The sequence below is a fragment of the Oncorhynchus keta genome, unplaced genomic scaffold (assembly GCF_023373465.1).
Source record: "Oncorhynchus keta strain PuntledgeMale-10-30-2019 unplaced genomic scaffold, Oket_V2 Un_contig_3655_pilon_pilon, whole genome shotgun sequence".
NCBI classification, from domain to species: Eukaryota; Metazoa; Chordata; class Actinopteri; order Salmoniformes; family Salmonidae; genus Oncorhynchus; species Oncorhynchus keta.
The window spans coordinates 3,116-22,105 of NW_026287355.1; the positions used below are offsets into that span (position 1 = coordinate 3,116).

The 18,990-nt window shown below is 41.2% G+C and overlaps 1 long non-coding RNA gene across 1 annotated transcript; it reads left to right on the forward strand.

The window, feature by feature from the left end:
- Positions 1-15,582: 15,582 nt before the first annotated feature.
- LOC127924096 (uncharacterized) lies at positions 15,583-16,629 on the forward strand. Its single transcript, XR_008116738.1, has 3 exons — positions 15,583-15,676; positions 15,940-16,110; positions 16,150-16,629. It is a non-coding gene; the product is annotated as an uncharacterized LOC127924096 (long non-coding RNA).
- The last annotated feature ends 2,361 nt before the right edge of the window (positions 16,630-18,990 follow it).

Sequence of the window (18,990 nt, forward strand, 5' to 3'; positions counted from 1 at the left end):
ATGAATGGGTTATGGATGTGTTGTGATGTTGTTATGAATGGGTTATAGATGTGTTGTGATGTTGTTATGAATGGGTTATGGATGTGTTGTGATGTTGTTATGAATGGGTTATAGATGTGTTGTGATGTTGTTATGAATGGGTTATAGATGTGTTGTGATGTTGTTATGAATGGGTTATGGATGTGTTGTGATGTTGTTATGAATGGGTTATAGATGTGTTGTGATGTTGTTATGAATGGGTTATAGATGTGTTGTGATGTTGTTATGAATGGGTTATAGATGTGTTGTGATGTTGTTATGAATGGGTTATGGATGTGTTGTGATGTTGTTATGAATGGGTTATAGATGTGTTGTGATGTTGTTATGAATGGGTTATGGATGTGTTGTGATGTTGTTATGAATGGTTTATGGAAGCCCTAATTTAGATACTATTCAAATAAAAAGTTACCCGTTATCTCTCTTAATTTGATGTGTAATCCTAAAATACTCTCTTAATTTGATGTGTAATCCTAAAATACTCTCTTAATTTGATGTGTAATCCTAAAATACTCTCTTAATTTGATGTGTAATCCTAAAATACTCTCTTAATTTGATGTGTAATCCTAAAATACTCTCTTAATTTGATGTGTAATCCTAAAATACTCTCTTAATTTGATGTGTAATCCTAAAATACTCTCTTAATTTGATGTGTCATCCTAAAATACTCTCTTAATTTGATGTGTCATCCTAAAATACTAGTAGCTTCCTTTTTGACCTCTGTTCCTTTCCACCATACACATTGATAATAAACTTGGTTATCCCACCAGGGAGTGTACTGACTACCCCCTTCTACCCCCACCCTCACAGAGCTGCCATCAGCAGGGATCCCTTCTATGAGATGCTGGCCACCCGCAAGAAGAAGGTCTCCTCCATGAAGAGACACTAGAGCTGCTCAGGACTCCTCCTCTTCCCCCGTTGAGAGAGTTTGGACCCATCCTGCTGAGACCCTGAGACTTGTGTTTTCAGGCCTGGGGATGGGGTTGGGGCAGGAGCTGCAGACTGGGGGGTTGGGGCAGGGGCTGCAGACTGGGTTTTGGGGCAGGGGCTGCAGACTGGGGGTTGGGCCTCTTGCCTCGGTCAGCATTTCTCTGGGATAGGCTCTAGCTTTGGGATTCCACAGACCGACTAACAGGACAGGGTGCATGCTGTCCTGCCTCCCCTCCTCCTCTTCCCCTGCTCCTGTCTCTGTGGCTGAATGCTCTCCGTCCTCTCTAAACTCTTGCTGTGTGTATTTTGGGAGGAAGGGTCTATCGCTTCTGGGTAAAATGGATCCCCTCCTCAAAAAGACATGTGCACACACCCATACTCTCACACACACCAATGTCGTACACTGAAGTCACACACACACACACACACACACACACACACACACACACACACACACACACACACACACACACACACCTCATCTAAACTCAGCAGGTCTGATGGAGTTGTTGTGGCATCCCAACCAAAATATTCTTACTAGCTTTCAAAAGGAAAGGTGAGATGCTTTTCTGTATACGTTAATATGATGGGCAACATGTGTGTTTGTAGAGCTTACTACTGTATATATTTCCCTCAGAATCTTGAGCTTTTGGGTTTCAGTTTTAGTTTTTGATAACGTTTTTAGAAAGACTGAGGGGGAATGGTTATAATATTGCCAATCGACGATTTTTTTGAATGAGAATAAACTTTTGAAGTCTTTCTGTCAAAGTTGCCTCTCAGGAGATTGTTACTTGGCTCTGGATCGGTCTGTATCAGGATAAACTTAGACTCTGTCCAAACTGTCACTCAGAACTGAAGGAAGAGTTCATTTACAATGAGTTTTAAAAATGAACATAATGAAATGAACATGTTTGCCATTACATTTGCCTGTTTATATGCACATAATCTGTGACAATAATTGAGCTTTGACAGCTATATTCCTCCATAGCTATTTTTTCCCCTGACTCTTTGTTGTTCATATGTTTCCCAGTTGTTTGACAGCAGTTTAGACGCAGCACTTTGTTGTGAAAACACACTCCAAACACGGTTGTTAACACAGTGTCGTGTTCATTAGGCATCAAACGGAAGAACGGCGACTGGAAAAGGTGGGGACTAACTTGACTTGTCCAATAAGATGTGTTCATTTTCGTTTTCTGTTGTGTGCACTAATGTACACTTTCCTGATGAGTGAGTGGTTTGCACATGGTCTTAGTGTGGATTATGGACGAGGGCTCAGTTATCGCACTTCATTTCCTGTTGGACTTGGAGGTCCATTCAGGGGACTAGAGAGTCTGTCAGCGAGAGTGTCTGTGTATCTGTCAGTCAGTACGGGCCATTAACTCAGGGGCTCACAGAGATTTGAGGTGTCTGGAAATTGAGGTATTGTCCTCATCTGCCCTGTCCCTCTATTCTGTTCTCTTTCCTTGTCTTTCCCTCTATTCTGTTCTCTCTTTCCTTGTCTTTCACTTCTCTCTTTCCTTGTCTTTCACTTCTCTCTTTCCTTGTCTTTCTTCTCTCTTCACTTCTCTTTCTTGTCTTTCTCTTTTCTTCACTTGTCTTTCCTTGTCTTCTTCACTTCTCTCTTTCCTTGTCTTTCTCTTCTCTCTTCACTTCTTCCTTGTCTTTCTCTTCTCTCTTCTTTCTCTTGTCTCTTCACTTCTTCCTTGTCCTTGTCTTTCACTTCTCTCTTTCCTTGTCTTTCTCTTCTCTCTTCACTTCTCTCTTTCCTTGTCTTTCTCTCTTCTCTCTTCACTCTCTCTTTCCTGGTTTTCTCTTCTCTCTTCACTTCTCTCTTTCCTTGTCTTTCTCTTCTCTCTTCACTTCTCTCTTTCCTTTGTCTTTCTCTTCTCCTCTTCTTTCTTCTCTCTTCACTTGTCTTTCTCTTCTCTCTTCTTCACTTCTCTCTTTCCTTGTCTTTCTCTTCTCTCTTCACTTCTCTCTCCTTGTCTTTCTCTCTCTCTTCACTTCTCTTTCCTTGTCTTTCTCTTCTCTCTCACTTCTCTCTTCCTCTTGTCTTCTTTCTTCTCTCTTCACTTCTTTCCTTGTCTTTCACTTCTCTTCACTTCTTCCTTGTCTTTCTCTTCTCTCTTCACTTCTCTTCCTTGTCTTTCTCTTTCTCTTCACTTCTCTCTTTCCTTGTCTTCTTTCTCTTCTCCTCTTCCACTTCTCTCTTTCCTTGTCTTTCTCTTCTCTTCACTTCTCTCTTTCCTCTGTCTTTCTTCTCTTCACTTCTCTCTTCCTTTCTCTCTTCTTCTTCTCCTTCTTCCTTTTCTTTCACCTTCTCTCTTCACTTCTCTTCTCCTTCCTTTCACTCTTCTCTCTCTTCTCTTCTCTTCTCTTCACTTCTCTCTTTCCTTTCTCTTCTTCTCTCTTCTCTTCACTCTCTCTCTCTTTCCTCTTGTCTTTCCCTTCTCTTCCTTCTCTCTTTCCTTCTCTCTTCACTTCTTCCTCTCTTTCCCGCGTTCACTCTTCTCGTTTCACTGTCTGTACACATCTAATTGATACATTAACGATAATCTACATGTCACTGCCTGTGTACAACTGACTAGGTATCCCTTTCCCAGTATCCCATTTCCCATTCATTGTCTACCTGACACTCCCAATGAAATGTGTCCTATCATGCTAGCTGGTCTAATTCACAAAGATGCTCTTTCTGTGGGAGCTGGTTATTTTTACCTCTTAAATGCAACAAAGATGCTCTTCACCTTATTTTTTCCATAGAGCACTCTTAAATGACCTTCCTCATCGTAGACACAGTAAAATGCCCAAATCCAGGTTTCACCTCAACTCCACACCAACATTTAAACCACTCTGAATAGCTTCACTCATTTCAGGAATACAGTACACACTCACCGCCTAGGAATACAGTAATAATACCTGTAAGATAACACGCCAGCAATAATGCAATACCTGTAAGACAACAATTTGGGGTACAGTAATACCTGTAAGACAAAATAACGCCTGGGAAACAATAATACTGCCCATACATAAACCAGCCTGGGCAGTGGACTGCCGTCCTACTGGAACACTGGAATGTCTGGACATACATACCTGAGACAAAAACACAGCTGCTGATCAGGAATGTCACGTTCCATAGCGGAACTTCTGGAATGTTTGCCCATAGCGGTGGGAATTTGAGACAAAACACAGCTGTTGATCAGAATGTACCACTGTGCTCCTGACCGTAGTGGTGAAATGCCCATAAAGTGGTGAATCCTTCTAGGGAATGTACCACTATGCTCCATAGCAGTGGAACTACTCTGATCAGAAAATGTACCACTATGCTCCATAGCAGGTGGAACTACTCTGATTAGAATGTACACTACGCCCATGCGGTGGAACTACTGATCAGAATGTACACCATGCCCATAGCGGTGAACTACCTCAGATTACACTCATGCCCACGTAACCACCATGCTACCCATAGTGGAACTACCTGATTAGAATGCCATGCTCCATAGCGGCTTCGATCAGTGAATGCCCATAGCGGTGAACTACTCGATCAGGAATACCACTCCATAGCGGTGAATCATTTCCCGATCAGAATGTACATTCATGCTCCATAGCGGTGGAATTGCTTCGATCAGAACGCCCATAAACCACCATGATCAGAATGCACACATCCGCGAACCACCCGATCAGAATGCATAACAGAACCTAATCAGAGTAGTTCCACCACTATCAGAATGCAACATAGTGGTACATTCCTAATCAGAATGTAGTCAGGAATCACCACTCCATAGCGGGAGATCATAGTGCCCAGCGGTGGAACTATTCCTGATCAGAGCGGTAGTTCCACCACATATGGTGAATTCATTTCCGATCAGTGGTAGCGGCGGGAACTATTCCTGATCAGAATGCAACACCATGCCCATAGCGGTGGAACTGCTCTCGATCAGAATGCCCATACACGATCATGCCCATAAAGCGGCGGAACTACTCGATCAGAATGTACCACTATGCTCCATACAGCGGTGAACTACCTGATCAGAATGCACACTCAGAATGCACACCATGCCCATGAACTACTCGATCAGAATGCACATCGCGGTGAACTACTTCCGATCAGAATGTACATCACCATAGCCCGGAACTACCTGGATCAGAATGCACCATGCTCCATAGCGGTGAACTACTCCCGATCAGAATGTACACATGCCCACAGCGGTGACCACCGATCGAATACCACTCATCGAACTTCCGATCACTCATGCCTCCATAGCGGTGAACTACCCATCAGAATACCACCATGCCCATGGAACTACCCCGATCAGAATGTACACTATGCCCATAGTGGTGGAACTACCTGAGAATCAGAATGAACCACCTGATCAGGAATGTACACCATGCCCATGCGAATTACCGATCAGAATGACATTCCATGTCTACGAACTACTCATCAGAATGCCATGCCCATAGCGGTGAACTACCACCACTACCATAGCAGAATCCACTCCGATCAGAATGTACCACCATGCCCATAGCGGTGAACCATCGATCAGAATGTACCACATGCGCCCATAGCGGTGAACCATTTCCGATCAGAATGGCCACTCATGCTCGAATCCGTCGGATCAGAATGGTACCACTGTTCATAGCGGTGAATCACTCGATCAGAATTACCATGCTCCATAGTGGTACTGATCAGAATGTACACTACGCTCATAGCGGCGGAACCACTTCCGATCAGAATACCATTATACCATAGTGGTGAACTATTTCTGGATCAGAATTACCATGCTCCGGGAACTACTCGATCAGTGACACATTATGCTCCATAGTGGTGGAACTGTTTCGATCAGAATGCAATAATTACGGTGAATCTCATCGATCAGAATGTACACCACCCATAGTGCGGAATTGCTTCTGATCAGGAATGTACACACGTTCGCGGTGAACTATTTCCGATCAGAATGTACCACTTATGCTCCATAAAGTGGTGAACTACTCGATCAGAATGCAATACATGCCCATAGCAGTGGGAAATGAACTACCTGGTAATGGGATGGCGAATGCTGAAACACAGTATGCGGCATGATGGTAGAATGTAGGAAAATAACACAAACATTGTTGTTTTCCAAGTAGAATGTACATGCGTCATATGTTGCTCCATAGATCTTTGGTGAATAACCATTTGACCGGCTCAAATGATCTGGTATATAGAATGCAACACCATGCCCATAGACAGTTTTTTTATGGCGGAACCTTTATTCAAATGATCCTGAATGCAAAATATATATGCCCATAGAATGCCCTTTCTGTCCCAGTGCTGTAAAAACATGGTTTCCGTTTTATAGATATTTACATACTATGCCCATGAAAATACTGTGAAATTGATCAGGAATGCTGTTTCAGTATAAGAGCGGGTTTGAAAAGACCCCTGAAAATGTCAGCCTGTTTTGCTGAGATGGGATTTTTGGACTGCCTGGTGACAGACTAATAACATAGAGAAAGTTTCAAACCTCTCTGCCAATAACAGCTTGTTTTCAGGTTCCTCCCATTATCGGCCCACCAGGCCACATGACCAGAGCAGTCCGAGCAACATTCGGGCTTCAGTAATTGCTATTTGCTAAGAACAATTTTTGTTTCTTTGACCATTTAATAGAAAAAAAATAACTGTTAAGGTCCAAAAATGGCATCTGAAGGTTCTGGATCTTCCCAGCAGGACAACAATGCAAACACATCAAAGCCCTGGGAATGGCGAAGAAACACTGGAACTGTTCTGGAGTAGCCATGAAAAGTTCAGATCTGAATCACATCCAAGAGCTGAAAACAGCAGTTGGTGAACTACCTCTAACATTAAAACATTAAAGCAGCTTGGAGGCCTTCCTCTAACATTAAAACATTAAAAGCAGTTATGGAGGCCATCCTCTAACATTAAAACATTAAAGCAGTTGGTGGATAGCCATCCTCTAACCATAAAGCAGTTGGTGGAGGAACATTAAAACATTAAAGCAGTTGGTGGACCACTATGCCCATAGCGGTGAACTACTTCTCCCAGTGAAAGCATCTTTGTCAGCTGCGGTTTACATTACTCTGTTTTAAGCGGGAATATACATTAATTGCATCCAGTAAATGCAGTTTTATTTGTGCATAAAACCTTCTTCATTTCCAGATCAGCGCTGGCGCCCAAAGCCCATGCCTTCCTCGTTTATGGGAGGCATATTCATGCCAAAATGTTACAGTGATATTGACAATTATTCATCAGTATTGTTTTATTTCAACGAAGAATCTGAGCCTATTAAGAATATAAAGCCTCAGCCTTTCGATGAGTAGTTCTTCAGCTCACAGACTGCTTATACATTACCAAACAACAGAAATATAGACACAGTTTGGTCAATGGTTGCTATCAAGGTTGTATATTTCAACAGAGTGATTTACTAGTTTTTCATGTTACTTGAGTTTTAATGTATAATGAGCGATGTTACATAGCCATTTCTTATTTTTTGTACAGAGTGCTTGATCTGAGGCCATCCTCTAACATTGCTACAGGAGGCCACTAACATTAAAAGCTGAAATAAAGTTGGAGGGTGAGATCCTCTAATATTAAAAACATTACAGGAGGCCACTTAACATGCGCAGCTGGGTGAGGCCATCCTCTAACATTAAAACTGAACTCCTCTAACATTAAAATATCAAATCCTCTAATATTGTCATTAAAGAGGGAGGCCATCCCTCATACAAAACATCACATTAAAACAGTTTACAACAGTTTAACAAATCATTGTTTCCGTGAGGCCATCCCTCTGTCAAAGCAGTTGGTGGAGGCTATCCTTTAACACACAGCTTGCGGAGGCCATCCTCTAACATTAAAACATTGAAGGTTTGGAGGCCATGTAACATTAAAAAACACGGTTGGTGGTTTCAGGGCATTAAAACACTATTATCAGTAACATTAAAAACAGAGAAAGCTGGGAACAAAGTCATCCCTCCAACATTAAAAATAACGTCCACATAGCAGTTGGGTGGTGACCATCCTCTAACATTAAAATATTGCATTGGCCATTCTCTAACATTAAAGCAGTTAGCCATCCTCTAACATTAAAACATTAAAAGCAGTTTTGTCATCTCTCTGAGCCTATTTATTGCAGCAGCTGGGTGAGGCCATCCCTCTTTGCCAGGTTGGTACAGACCGATCGAGAACACATCGGAGGCCATCCTCTAACATAAAACATTACGAATGCGTATCATATTGTAAACATTACATTCGGAAACCGAAACCGAATCACAAAATGACTCTTGCAATGGGAGGAAAACAGCAGACTCACGGCATTGCACGGTAGAACGGCACCAAGACAAACACGGTTGTCTCCGCGCAGGGAATAGCAGACGCTGCATGTCGTTGCAGATTCAATAAAACATCGTATTCTTGAACTCTAAAATAACCTTATTTTTTGTTCGGCCCCAAAATGTATCTAGGTATATAGCGTACAGTCTTCGACACTGCCTCGAGGCCTCGTTATTTATGGGCATTTCACCTTTATCTTTATTAACAAACATCCTGAAATTTAAAATATATAGTCAGGCCATGGGTGGAGAGCTTTCAGCCAGTGCCAACAGGTTTCGTTTCATATATAGCTTCATACTTATGATGCTGGAAAATATCAGAAATTGTGAAAATGGTGCACGCTGTTTCATAAGAGCCGCCTGAGTCACTGAAATGTCAGCCTGTTTTGCTGAGATCAGCCCAGACAGACCACAACATAGAGAGCCATCCCTCTAACATTAAAATACAAAGCAGTTTGGTATCCCTCTAACATTAAATCAGCAGCTAGGAGGGATGGCCTCCACTAACTGCTTTAATGTTAGAGGGATGGCCTCCACCAACTGCTTTAATGATTTAATGTTAGGAGGGATGGGCTCCACCAACTGCTTTAATGTTTTTGCTAGAGGGATGGCCTCCACTAACCGCTTTAATGTTAGAGTGGATGGTTCCACCAACTGCTTTAATAGAATGGCCTCCAAAAAATTTTAATGTTAGAGGGATGGTCACCACCAACTGCTTTAATGTTTTAATGTTAGAGGGATGGCCTCCCAGCCAACTTCTTTCATGTTTTAATGTTAGGAGGGATGGCCTCCACTCAACCGCTTTAATGTTAGAGGATGGCCTCCACCAATTGCTTTAATGATTTAATGTTAGAGGGATGGCCTACCAACTGCTGTAATGTTTTAATATTAGAGGGATGGAACTGTTTTAATGTTAGAGGATGGCCTCCAACAACATTCAAGATGGCCTCCACCAACAGCTTTAATGTTAGAGGGATGGCCTCCACCAACTGCTTAATGATCTAACATTAGAGGGATGGCCTCCACCAACTGCTTTAATGTTTTAATGTTAGAGGGATGGCTTTCCAACTGCTTTAATGTTAGAGGGATGGTCTCCACCAACTGCTTTAATGTTAGAGGGATGGTCAACTGCTTTAACGTTTTAATGTTAGACATGGTCAAAACTGCTTTAATGTTTTAATGTTAGAGGATGGCCTCCACCAACTGCTGTAATGTTTTAATGTTAAAGGGAACATAATGTTTTAATGTTAGAGGGATGGCCTTCAACTGCTTTAATGTTTTAATATTAGAGGGATGGTCAACCAACTGCTTTAATGTTTTAATGCTAGAGGGATGGGCCATCCACCAACTGCTTTAATGTTTTAATGTTAGAGATGGGCTTCCACCAACTGCTTTAATGTTTTAATGTTAGAGGGATGGTCACCACACAACTGCTTTAATGTTTTAATGTTAGAGGGATGGCATCCAACTGCTTTACATGTTTTAATGTTAGAGGGATGGTCACCACCAACTGCTGTAATGTTTTAAGTTAGAGGGATGGCCTCCATCCAACTGCTTTAATGTTTTAATATTAAAAGGCCTCCACCAAGCTTTAATGTTTTAATGTTAGCCATGGCCTCACCAACTGCTTTAATGTTTTAATGTTAGAGGGGTTGGAGGCCACCAAGTGCTTTAATGTTTTAATGTTAGAGGGATGGTCAACCAACTGCTGTAATGTCTTTAATGTTAGAGGGATGGCCTCCACCAAGCTTTAATGTTTTAATGTTAGAGGGATGGCCTCCAACTGCTTTAATGTTAGAGGGATGGCCTCCACCAACTGCTGTAATGTTTTAATAGAGGGATGGTCATTCCTCTTTAATGTTTTATCAATGTTAGAGGGAACCTCCACTAACTGCCTTTAATGTTAGGGGATGGCCCACCAACCGCTTTAATGTTTTAATGTTAGAGGGATGGTCACTACCAACTGCTTTAATGTTTTAATGTTAGAGGACTTCAAGCTTTAATGTTTTAATGGAGGGATGGTCATCCTCCAACTGCTTTAATGTTTTAATGTTAGAGGGATGGTCATCCTTTAATGTTTTAATGTTAGAGGGATGGGCCATCAACTGCTTTAATGTTTTAATTAGAGGGATGGCCTCCACCAACTGCTTTAATGTTTTAATGTTAGAGGGATGGCCTCCATAACTGCTTTAATGTTTTAATGTTAGAGGGATCCACCAACTGCTTTAATGTTAGAGGGATGGCCTCCACTAATTGCTTTAATGATTTAATGTTAGAGGGATCCTCCACCAACTGTTGTAATGTTTTAATATTAGAGAACTGCTTTAATGTTTTAAGAGGGATGGCCTCCAACTGTTTTAACCAACTGCTTTAATGTTTTAATGTTAGAGGGATGGCCTCCACCAACTGCTTTAATGTTTTAATGTTAGAGGGATGGCCTCCACCAACTGCTTTAATGTTTTAATGTTAGAGGGATGGCCTCCACCAACTGCTTTAATGTTTTAATGTTAGAGGGATGGCCTCCACCAACTGCTTTAATGTTTTAATGTTTTAATGTTTTAGAGGGATGGCCTCCACCAACTGCTTTAATGTTTTAATGTTAGAGGGATGGCCTCCACCAACTGCTTTAATGTTTTAATGTTAGAGGGATGGCCTCCACCAACTGCTTTAATGTTTTAATGTTAGACTGCTCACCAACTGTTTTAATGTTAGAGGGATGGCCTCCACCAACTGCTTTCATGTTTTAATGTTAGAGGGATGGCCTCCACCAACTGCTTTAATGTTTTAATGTTAGAGGGATGGCCTCCACCAACTGCTTTAATGATTTAATGTTAAGAGGGATGGCCTCCACCAACTGCTGTAATGTTTTAATATTAGAGGGATGGCCTCCACCAACTGCTTTAATGTTTTAATGTTAGATGGGATGGCCTCCAACTGCTTTAATGTTTTAATGTTAGAGGGATGGCCACCACCAACTGCTTTAATGTTTTAATGTTAGAGGGATGGTCTCCACCAACTGCTTTAATGTTTTAATGTTAGAGGGATGGCCTCCACCAACTGCTTTAATGTTTTAATGTTAGAGGGATGGTCACCACCAACTGCTTTAATGTTTTAATGTTAGAGGGATGGCCTCCACCAACTGCTTTAATGTTTTAATGTTAGAGGATGGTCTCCACCAACTGTTTTAATGTTTTAATGTTAGAGGGATGGCCTCCACCAACTGCTTTAATGTTTTAATGTTAGAGGGATGGCCTCCACCAACTGCTTTAATGTTTTAATGTTAGAGGGATGGCCTCCACCAACTGCTTTAATGTTTTAATGTTAGAGGGATGGCCTCCACCAACTGCTTTAATGTTTTAATGTTAGAGGGATGGCCTCCACCAACTGCTTTAATGTTTTAATATTAGAGGGATGGCCTCCACCAACTGCTTTAATGTTTTAATGTTAGAGGGATGGCCTCCACCAACTGCTTTAATGTTTTAATGTTAGAGGGATGGCCTCCACCAACTGCTTTAATGTTTTAATGTTAGAGGGATGGCCTCCACCAACTGCTTTAATGTTTTAATGTTAGAGGGATGGCCTCCACCAACTGCTTTAATGTTTTAATGTTAGAGGGATGGCCTCCACCAACTGCTTTAATGTTTTAATGTTAGAGGGAAGGCCTCCACCAACTGCTGTTTTCAGCTCTTGGATGTGATTCAGATCTGAACTTTTCATTGGCTACTCCAGAACAGTTCGGTGTTTCTTCTTGAACCATTCCCGGTGCTTTTGATGTGTGTTTGTGGTTGTTGTCCTGCTGGAAGATCCAGAACCTTTAACAGATGCCGTTTTTGACCTTAACAGTTATTTTTTTTCTATTAAAATGGTCCAAAAGAAACAAAAATTACTTCTTAGCAAATAGCAATTACTGAAGCCCGAATGTTGCTCGGACTGCCTGGGAGTCTGGTCTGAGTGGCCTAATTGACGAGCCTAATGGGAGGAACCTGAAAACAAGCTGTTATTGGCAGAGAGGTTTGAAACTCTCTATGTTATTGGTCTGTCACCAGGCAGTCCAAAAATCCATCTCAGCAAAACAGGCTGACATTTCAGGTGGTCTTTTCAAACCGCTCTTATACTGAAACAGCATTAGCACCATTTTCACAATTTCACAGTATTTTTCCAACATCATAGTATGTAAATATATATAAAACAGGGAAACCATGTTTTTACAGCACTGGGACAGAAAGGAGCATACCTCTCCACACCCATGAGCACAACTATATTTATTTTAAATTTCAGGATGTTTTTTGTTATTTAATAAAGATAAAAGGTTAGTATGCCCATAAAAGCTGTCTGGGAGACAATACATGGGGCATTTAGGTATCCAGGGCTGTTGCAGGATTCAAGCAGAACATATATACCTAGATACATTTTGGGGACAGTTAAAATAAGGTTATTTTACTAGAGTTCCAGAATGCAATGTTTTTATTGAATCTGCAACATATGACATGCAGCTTGTACCTGAATAGTCTGCTATTCCTACTTGGAGACAACCAGTGTTTGTGTTAGTCTGTAGTGCTGTTTTCTACATTCTACCATCACAATGCCATTAATTCACTGCTGTTTCCAGCAGCCACCATCCCATTGCAAAGAGTCATTTTTATTGATTCAGTTTCAGTTTCCAGGCATCATTTAATATGATACACATTCAGTTGTAAATATTGATATTTCTCAGTCAGTCTGTACCAGTGTAAAGGCTATGAATGTTAGTTTATGGAAATAATAGGCTCAAGGAAGTAATGATGACAAAACAGTTTGAAGTGCTGTTCTCCAGCTACTGCTTGTTCTTTAGTCAGAGGCCAATAGGCTTCACAGGTGAGGTAATAGGCTGCCTCTATGTGGACGTTATGACAGTATGACTTATTGTTCCTCTCTCTCCTCTACAGCTCATGTACTGATAGTGTGCTGCCCTCTAGTGGGTCTGTTCAATAAGAGCCAAACCCGGAGCAAAAATCTACATCTGTCCAATTCCCTTGGTTTTGTTCATAGATTAAGAACAAGGTTTTAAAATGAACATGTCATAATTATAATGCACAAAACAAGAGTTAAACAAACTGTTTTTAATGTGATTGTTGTATGAGCTATTATTAAAGACAAACATTTGATATTTTGAATGAATTCCAGAATGGCCATCTAGTACACACTCAGTCAGTCAGACGTAGTGACAAGTTAGTCTTTACTTTATTTCAGCTTTTGATTACATGGCAATGATAGAAACCTCAAATCAAACACTACGAAACAAAAATAAAAATGGCTAATAATAACATCATATTGCTACATTAAAACTCCAAAATAACATGAAAAAACAGATAAATCCACTATACATTTAAGTATATACAACCTTGATAAATAACCAGTAACCAAACTGTGTCTATATTTCTGATTGTTTTATTTGCTGTTTCCTTGTCATCTCTATAAGCAGTCTGCTGAGACGAGGCTAGGAGAAACTCATCAGAGAAACAGGGCTATGTGCTATGGAAGCAGATTCTTGGCACAAAAAAAAGATTGAAATAAAACTAATACTGATGAATAATTTGTCAATATCACTGCTTCTTTATTTTTGGCATGAATGTGCCTCCATAAATGAGGAAAACCATGAATAACAGACAGCCAGGCACTGATCACAGAGTAGAGAAGGTTTTATGCACAAATAAAACTGCATTTGCTGGATGCAATTGTGATGCCATGTATGATTCCACTTTAAAAAACAAATCATGTAAACCACAGCTGACTGCAGAGGTCTTTCACTGGGAGAGTAGTTCACCACTATGGAGCATAGTGGTACATTCCTGATCAGAGTAGTTCACCACTATGGAGCATAGTGGTACATTCCTGATCAGAGTAGTTCACCACTATGGAGCATAGTGGTACATTCCTGATCAGAGTAGTTCACCACTATGGAGCATAGTGGTACATTCCTGATCAGAGTAGTTCCACCACTATGGAGCATAGTGGTACATGCCTGATCAGAGTAGTTCACCACTATGGAGCATAGTGGTACATTCCTGATCAGAGTAGTTCACCACTATGGAGCATAGTGGTACATTCCTGATCAGAGTAGTTCACCACTATGGAGCATAGTGGTAGATTCCTGATCAGAGTAGTTCCACCACTATGGAGCATAGTGGTACATTCCTGATCAGAGTAGTTCACCACTATGGAGCATAGTGGTACATTCCTGAGTGGTCATTCCTGATCAGTAGTTCCACCACTATGGAGCATAGTGGTACATTCCTGATCAGAGTAGTTCCACCACTATGGAGCATAGTGGTACATTCCTGAGTTCATGGAGCATAGTTCACCACTATGGAGTTCACCACATAGTGGTACATTCCTGATCAGAGTAGTTCCACCACTATGGAGCATAGTGGTACATTCCTGATCAGAGTAGTTCCACCACTATGGAGCATAGTGGTACATTCCTGATCAGAGTAGTTCACCACTATGGAGCATAGTGGTACATTCCTGATCAGAGTAGTTCCACCACTATGGAGCATAGTGGTACATTCCTGATCAGAGTAGTTCCACCACTATGGAGCATAGTGGTACATTCCTGATCAGAGTAGTTCACCACTATGGAGCATAGTGGTACATTCCTGATCAGAGTAGTTCCACCACTATGGAGCATAGTAGTACATTCCTGATCAGAGTAGTTCCACCACTATGGAGCATAGTGGTACATTCCTGATCAGAGTAGTTCACCACTATGGAGCATAGTGGTACATTCCTGATCAGAGTAGTTCCACCACTATGGAGCATAGTGGTACATTCCTGATCAGAGTAGTTCACCACTATGGAGCATAGTGGTACATTCCTGATCAGAGTAGTTCACCACTATGGAGCATAGTGGTACATTCCTGATCAGAGTAGTTCACCATTATGGAGCATAGTGGTACATTCCTGATCAGAGTAGTTCACCACTATGGAGCATAGTGGTACATTCCTGATCAGAGTAGTTCACCACTATGGAGCATAGTGGTACATTCCTGATCAGAGTAGTTCACCACTATGGAGCATAGTGGTACATTCCTGATCAGAGTAGTTCACCACTATGGAGCATAGTGGTACATTCCTGATCAGAGTAGTTCACCACTATGGAGCATAGTGGTACATTCCTGATCAGAGTAGTTCCACCACTATGGAGCATAGTGGTACATTCCTAATCAGAGTAGTTCCACCACTATGGAGCATAGTGGTACATTCCTGATCAGAGTAGTTCACCACTATGGAGCATAGTGGTACATTCCTGATCAGAGTAGTTCACCACTATGGAGCATAGTGGTACATTCCTGATCAGAGTAGTTCCACCACTATGGAGCATAGTGGTACATTCCTGATCAGAGTAGTTCCATCACTATGGAGCATAGTGGTACATTCCTAATCAGAGTAGTTCCACCACTATGGAGCATAGTGGTACATTCCTGATCAGAGTAGTTCACCACTATGGAGCATAGTGGTACATTCCTGATCAGAGTAGTTCACCACTATGGAGCATAGTGGTACATTCCTGATCAGAGTAGTTCCACCACTATGGAGCATAGTGGTACATTCCTGATCAGAGTAGTTCCACCACTATGGAGCATAGTGGTACATTCCTGATCAGAGTAGTTCCACCACTATGGAGCACAGTGGTACATTCCTGATCAACAGCTGTGTTTTGTCTCAAATCCAATCCAAACATTCCAGGGTGTTCCAATTAGGAACGGACAGTCCACTGCCCAGGCTTGGTTTGTCTTATGGGTATTCTTACTGTATTCCTAGGCGTTGTTTGTCTTACAGGTATTATTACTGTATTCCTAGGCGTTGTTTGTCTTACAGGTATTATTACTGTATTCCTAGGCGTTGTTTGTCTTACAGGTATTATTACTGTATTCCTAGGCGTTGTTTGTCTTACAGGTATTATTACTGTATTCCTAGTACAGTAAAGGATGCAACAGCTATCTGAAATAAGTGAGAGAGCTATTCCAATGCTTTAGGATGTTGAGTGTGGGTTGAAGAAGGTGAAACCTGGATTGTTCTAGCATTTTATACTGTGTCTACAAATGAGGAAGGTCATTTAAGAGTGCTCCTATGGGATAAAAAAGATAGGTGAGGGCATCTTTGTTGCATTTAAGAGGTAAAAATAACCAGCTCCACTTAGAAAGAGCATCTTTGTGAATTAGCTAACCAGCAGCATGATAGGACACATTTCATTGGGAGTGTCAGGTAGACAATGAATAGGAAATGGGATACTGGGAAAGGGGGATACCTAGTCAGTTGTACACCATAACATGTGATTATTGTTACATTATCTTGTGTATGTTACATTTAAAGAAAGTGAGCGAGAGAAAGACAAGGAAAGAGAAGTGAAGAAAGACAAGGAAAGAGAGAAGTGAAGAGAGAAGAGAAAGACAAGGAAAAGGAAAGAGAGAAGTGAAAGACAAGGAAAGAGAGAAAGTGAAGAGAGAAGAGAAAGACAAGGAAAGAGAGAAGTGAAAGAGAAGAGAAAGACAAGGAAAGAGAGAAGTGAAGAGAGAAGAGAAAGACAAGGAAAGAGAGAAGAAAGAAGAAGAAGAGAAAGACAAGGAAAGAGAGAAGTGAAAGACAAGGAAGAGAGAAGTGAAGAGAGAAGTGAAAGACAAGGAAAAGAGAGAAGTGAAGAGAGAAGAGAAAGACAAGGAAAGAGAGAAGTGAAAGACAAGAGAAGTGAAGAGAGACAAGGAAAGAGAGAAGTGAAGAGAGAAGTGAAAGACAAGGAAAGAGAGAAGTGAAAGACAAGGAGAGAAGTGAAAGACAAGGAAAGAGAGAAGGAAGAGAGAAGTGAAAGAGAGAAGTGAAAAGAGAAGGAAAAGAGAAGAGAGAAGTGAAAGACAAGGAAAGAGAGAAGTGAAGAGAGAGTGAAGAGAGAAGAGAAAGACAAGAAAAAGTGAAGAGAGAGTGAAAGACAAGGAAAGAGAAGTGAAAGAGAAGAGAAAGACAAGGAAAGAAGAGAAAGACAAGGAAAGAGAGAAGTGAAAGACAAGGAAAGAGAGAAGTGAAGAGAGAAGAGAAAGACAAGGAAAGAGAGAAGTGAAAGACAAGGAAAGAGAGAAGTGAAGAGAGAAGAGAAAGACAAGGAAAGAGAGAAGTGAAGAGAGAAGTGAAAGACAAGGAAAGAGAGAAGTGAAAGACAAGGAAAGAGAGAAGTGAAGAGAGAAGAGAAAGACAAGGAAAGAGAGAAGTGAAGAGAGAGGATACTATGAGAGGAAAAAGAGAGATGTGTGAAAGACAAGGAAAGAGAGAAGTGAAGAGAGAGGATACTATGAGAGGAAAAAGAGAGATGTGTGAAAGACAAGGAAAGAGAGAAGTGAAGAGAGAAGAGAAAGACAAGGAAAAGAGAAGTGAAGAGAGAAGAGAAAGACAAGGAAAAGAGAAAGACAAGGAAAGAGAGAAGAGAAAGACAAGGAAAGAGAGAAGTGAAGAGAGAGGATACTATGAGAGGAAAAAGAAAAGACAAGGAAAGAGAGAAGTGAAGAGAGATGTGTGAAAGACAAGGAAAGAGAGAAGTGAAGAGAGAAGAGAAAGACAAGGAAAGAGAGAAGTGAAGAGAGATGTGTGAAAGACAAGGAAAGGAGAGAAGTGAAGAGAAGAGAAAGACAAGGAAAGAGAGAAGTGAAGAGAGAAGAGAAAGACAAGGAAAGAGAGAAGTGAAGAGAGAAGAGAAAGACAAGGAAAGAGAGAAGTGAAGAGAGAAAAGACAAGAAAGAAAGAGAGAAAGACAAGGAAAGAGAGAGAGAAAGACAAGGAAAGAGAGAAGTGAAAGACAAGAAAGAAAGAAAGAGAAGTGAAGAGAGAAGAGAAAGACAAGGAAAAGAGAGTGAAAGACAAGGAAGAGAGAAGTGAAAGACAAGGAAAGAGAGAAGTGAAGAGAAAGAGAAAGACAAGGAAAGAGAGAAGTGAAAGTGAAAGAGAGAAGTGAAGAGAGAAGAGAAAGACAAGGAAAGAGAGAAGTGAAGAGAGAAGAGAAAGACAAGGAAAGAGAGAAGTGAAGAGAGAAGTGAAAGACAAGGAAAGAGAGATGTGAAGAGAAGAGAAGAGAAAGACAAGGAAAGAGAGAAGTGAAGAGAGAAGAGAAAGACAAGGAAAGAGAGAAGTGAAGAGAGAAGAGAAAGACAAGGAAAGAGAGAAGTGAAGAGAGAGGATACTATGAGAGGAAAAAGAGAGATGTGTGAAAGACAAGGAAAGAGAGAAGTGAAGAGAGAAGTGAAAGACAAGGAAAGAGAGAAGTGAAGAGAGATGTGTGAAAGACAAGGAAAGAGAGAAGTGAAGAGAGAAGAGAAAGACAAGGAAAGAGAGAAGTGAAGAGAGATGTGTGAAAGACAAGGAAAGAGAGAAGTGAAGAGAGAAGAGAAAGACAAGGAAAGAGAGAAGTGAAGAGAGAAGTGAAAGACAAGGAAAGAGAGAAGTGAAAGACAAGGAAAGAGAGAACAGAATAGAGGGACAGGGCAGATGAGGACAATACCTCAATTTCCAGACACCTCAAATCTCTGTGAGCCCCTGAGTTGTGGCCCGTACTGACTGACAGATACACAGACACTCTCGCTGACAGACTCTCTAGTCCCCTGAATGGACCTCCAAGTCCAACAGGAAATGAAGTGCGATAACTGAGCCCTCGTCCATAATCCCACACTAAGACCATGT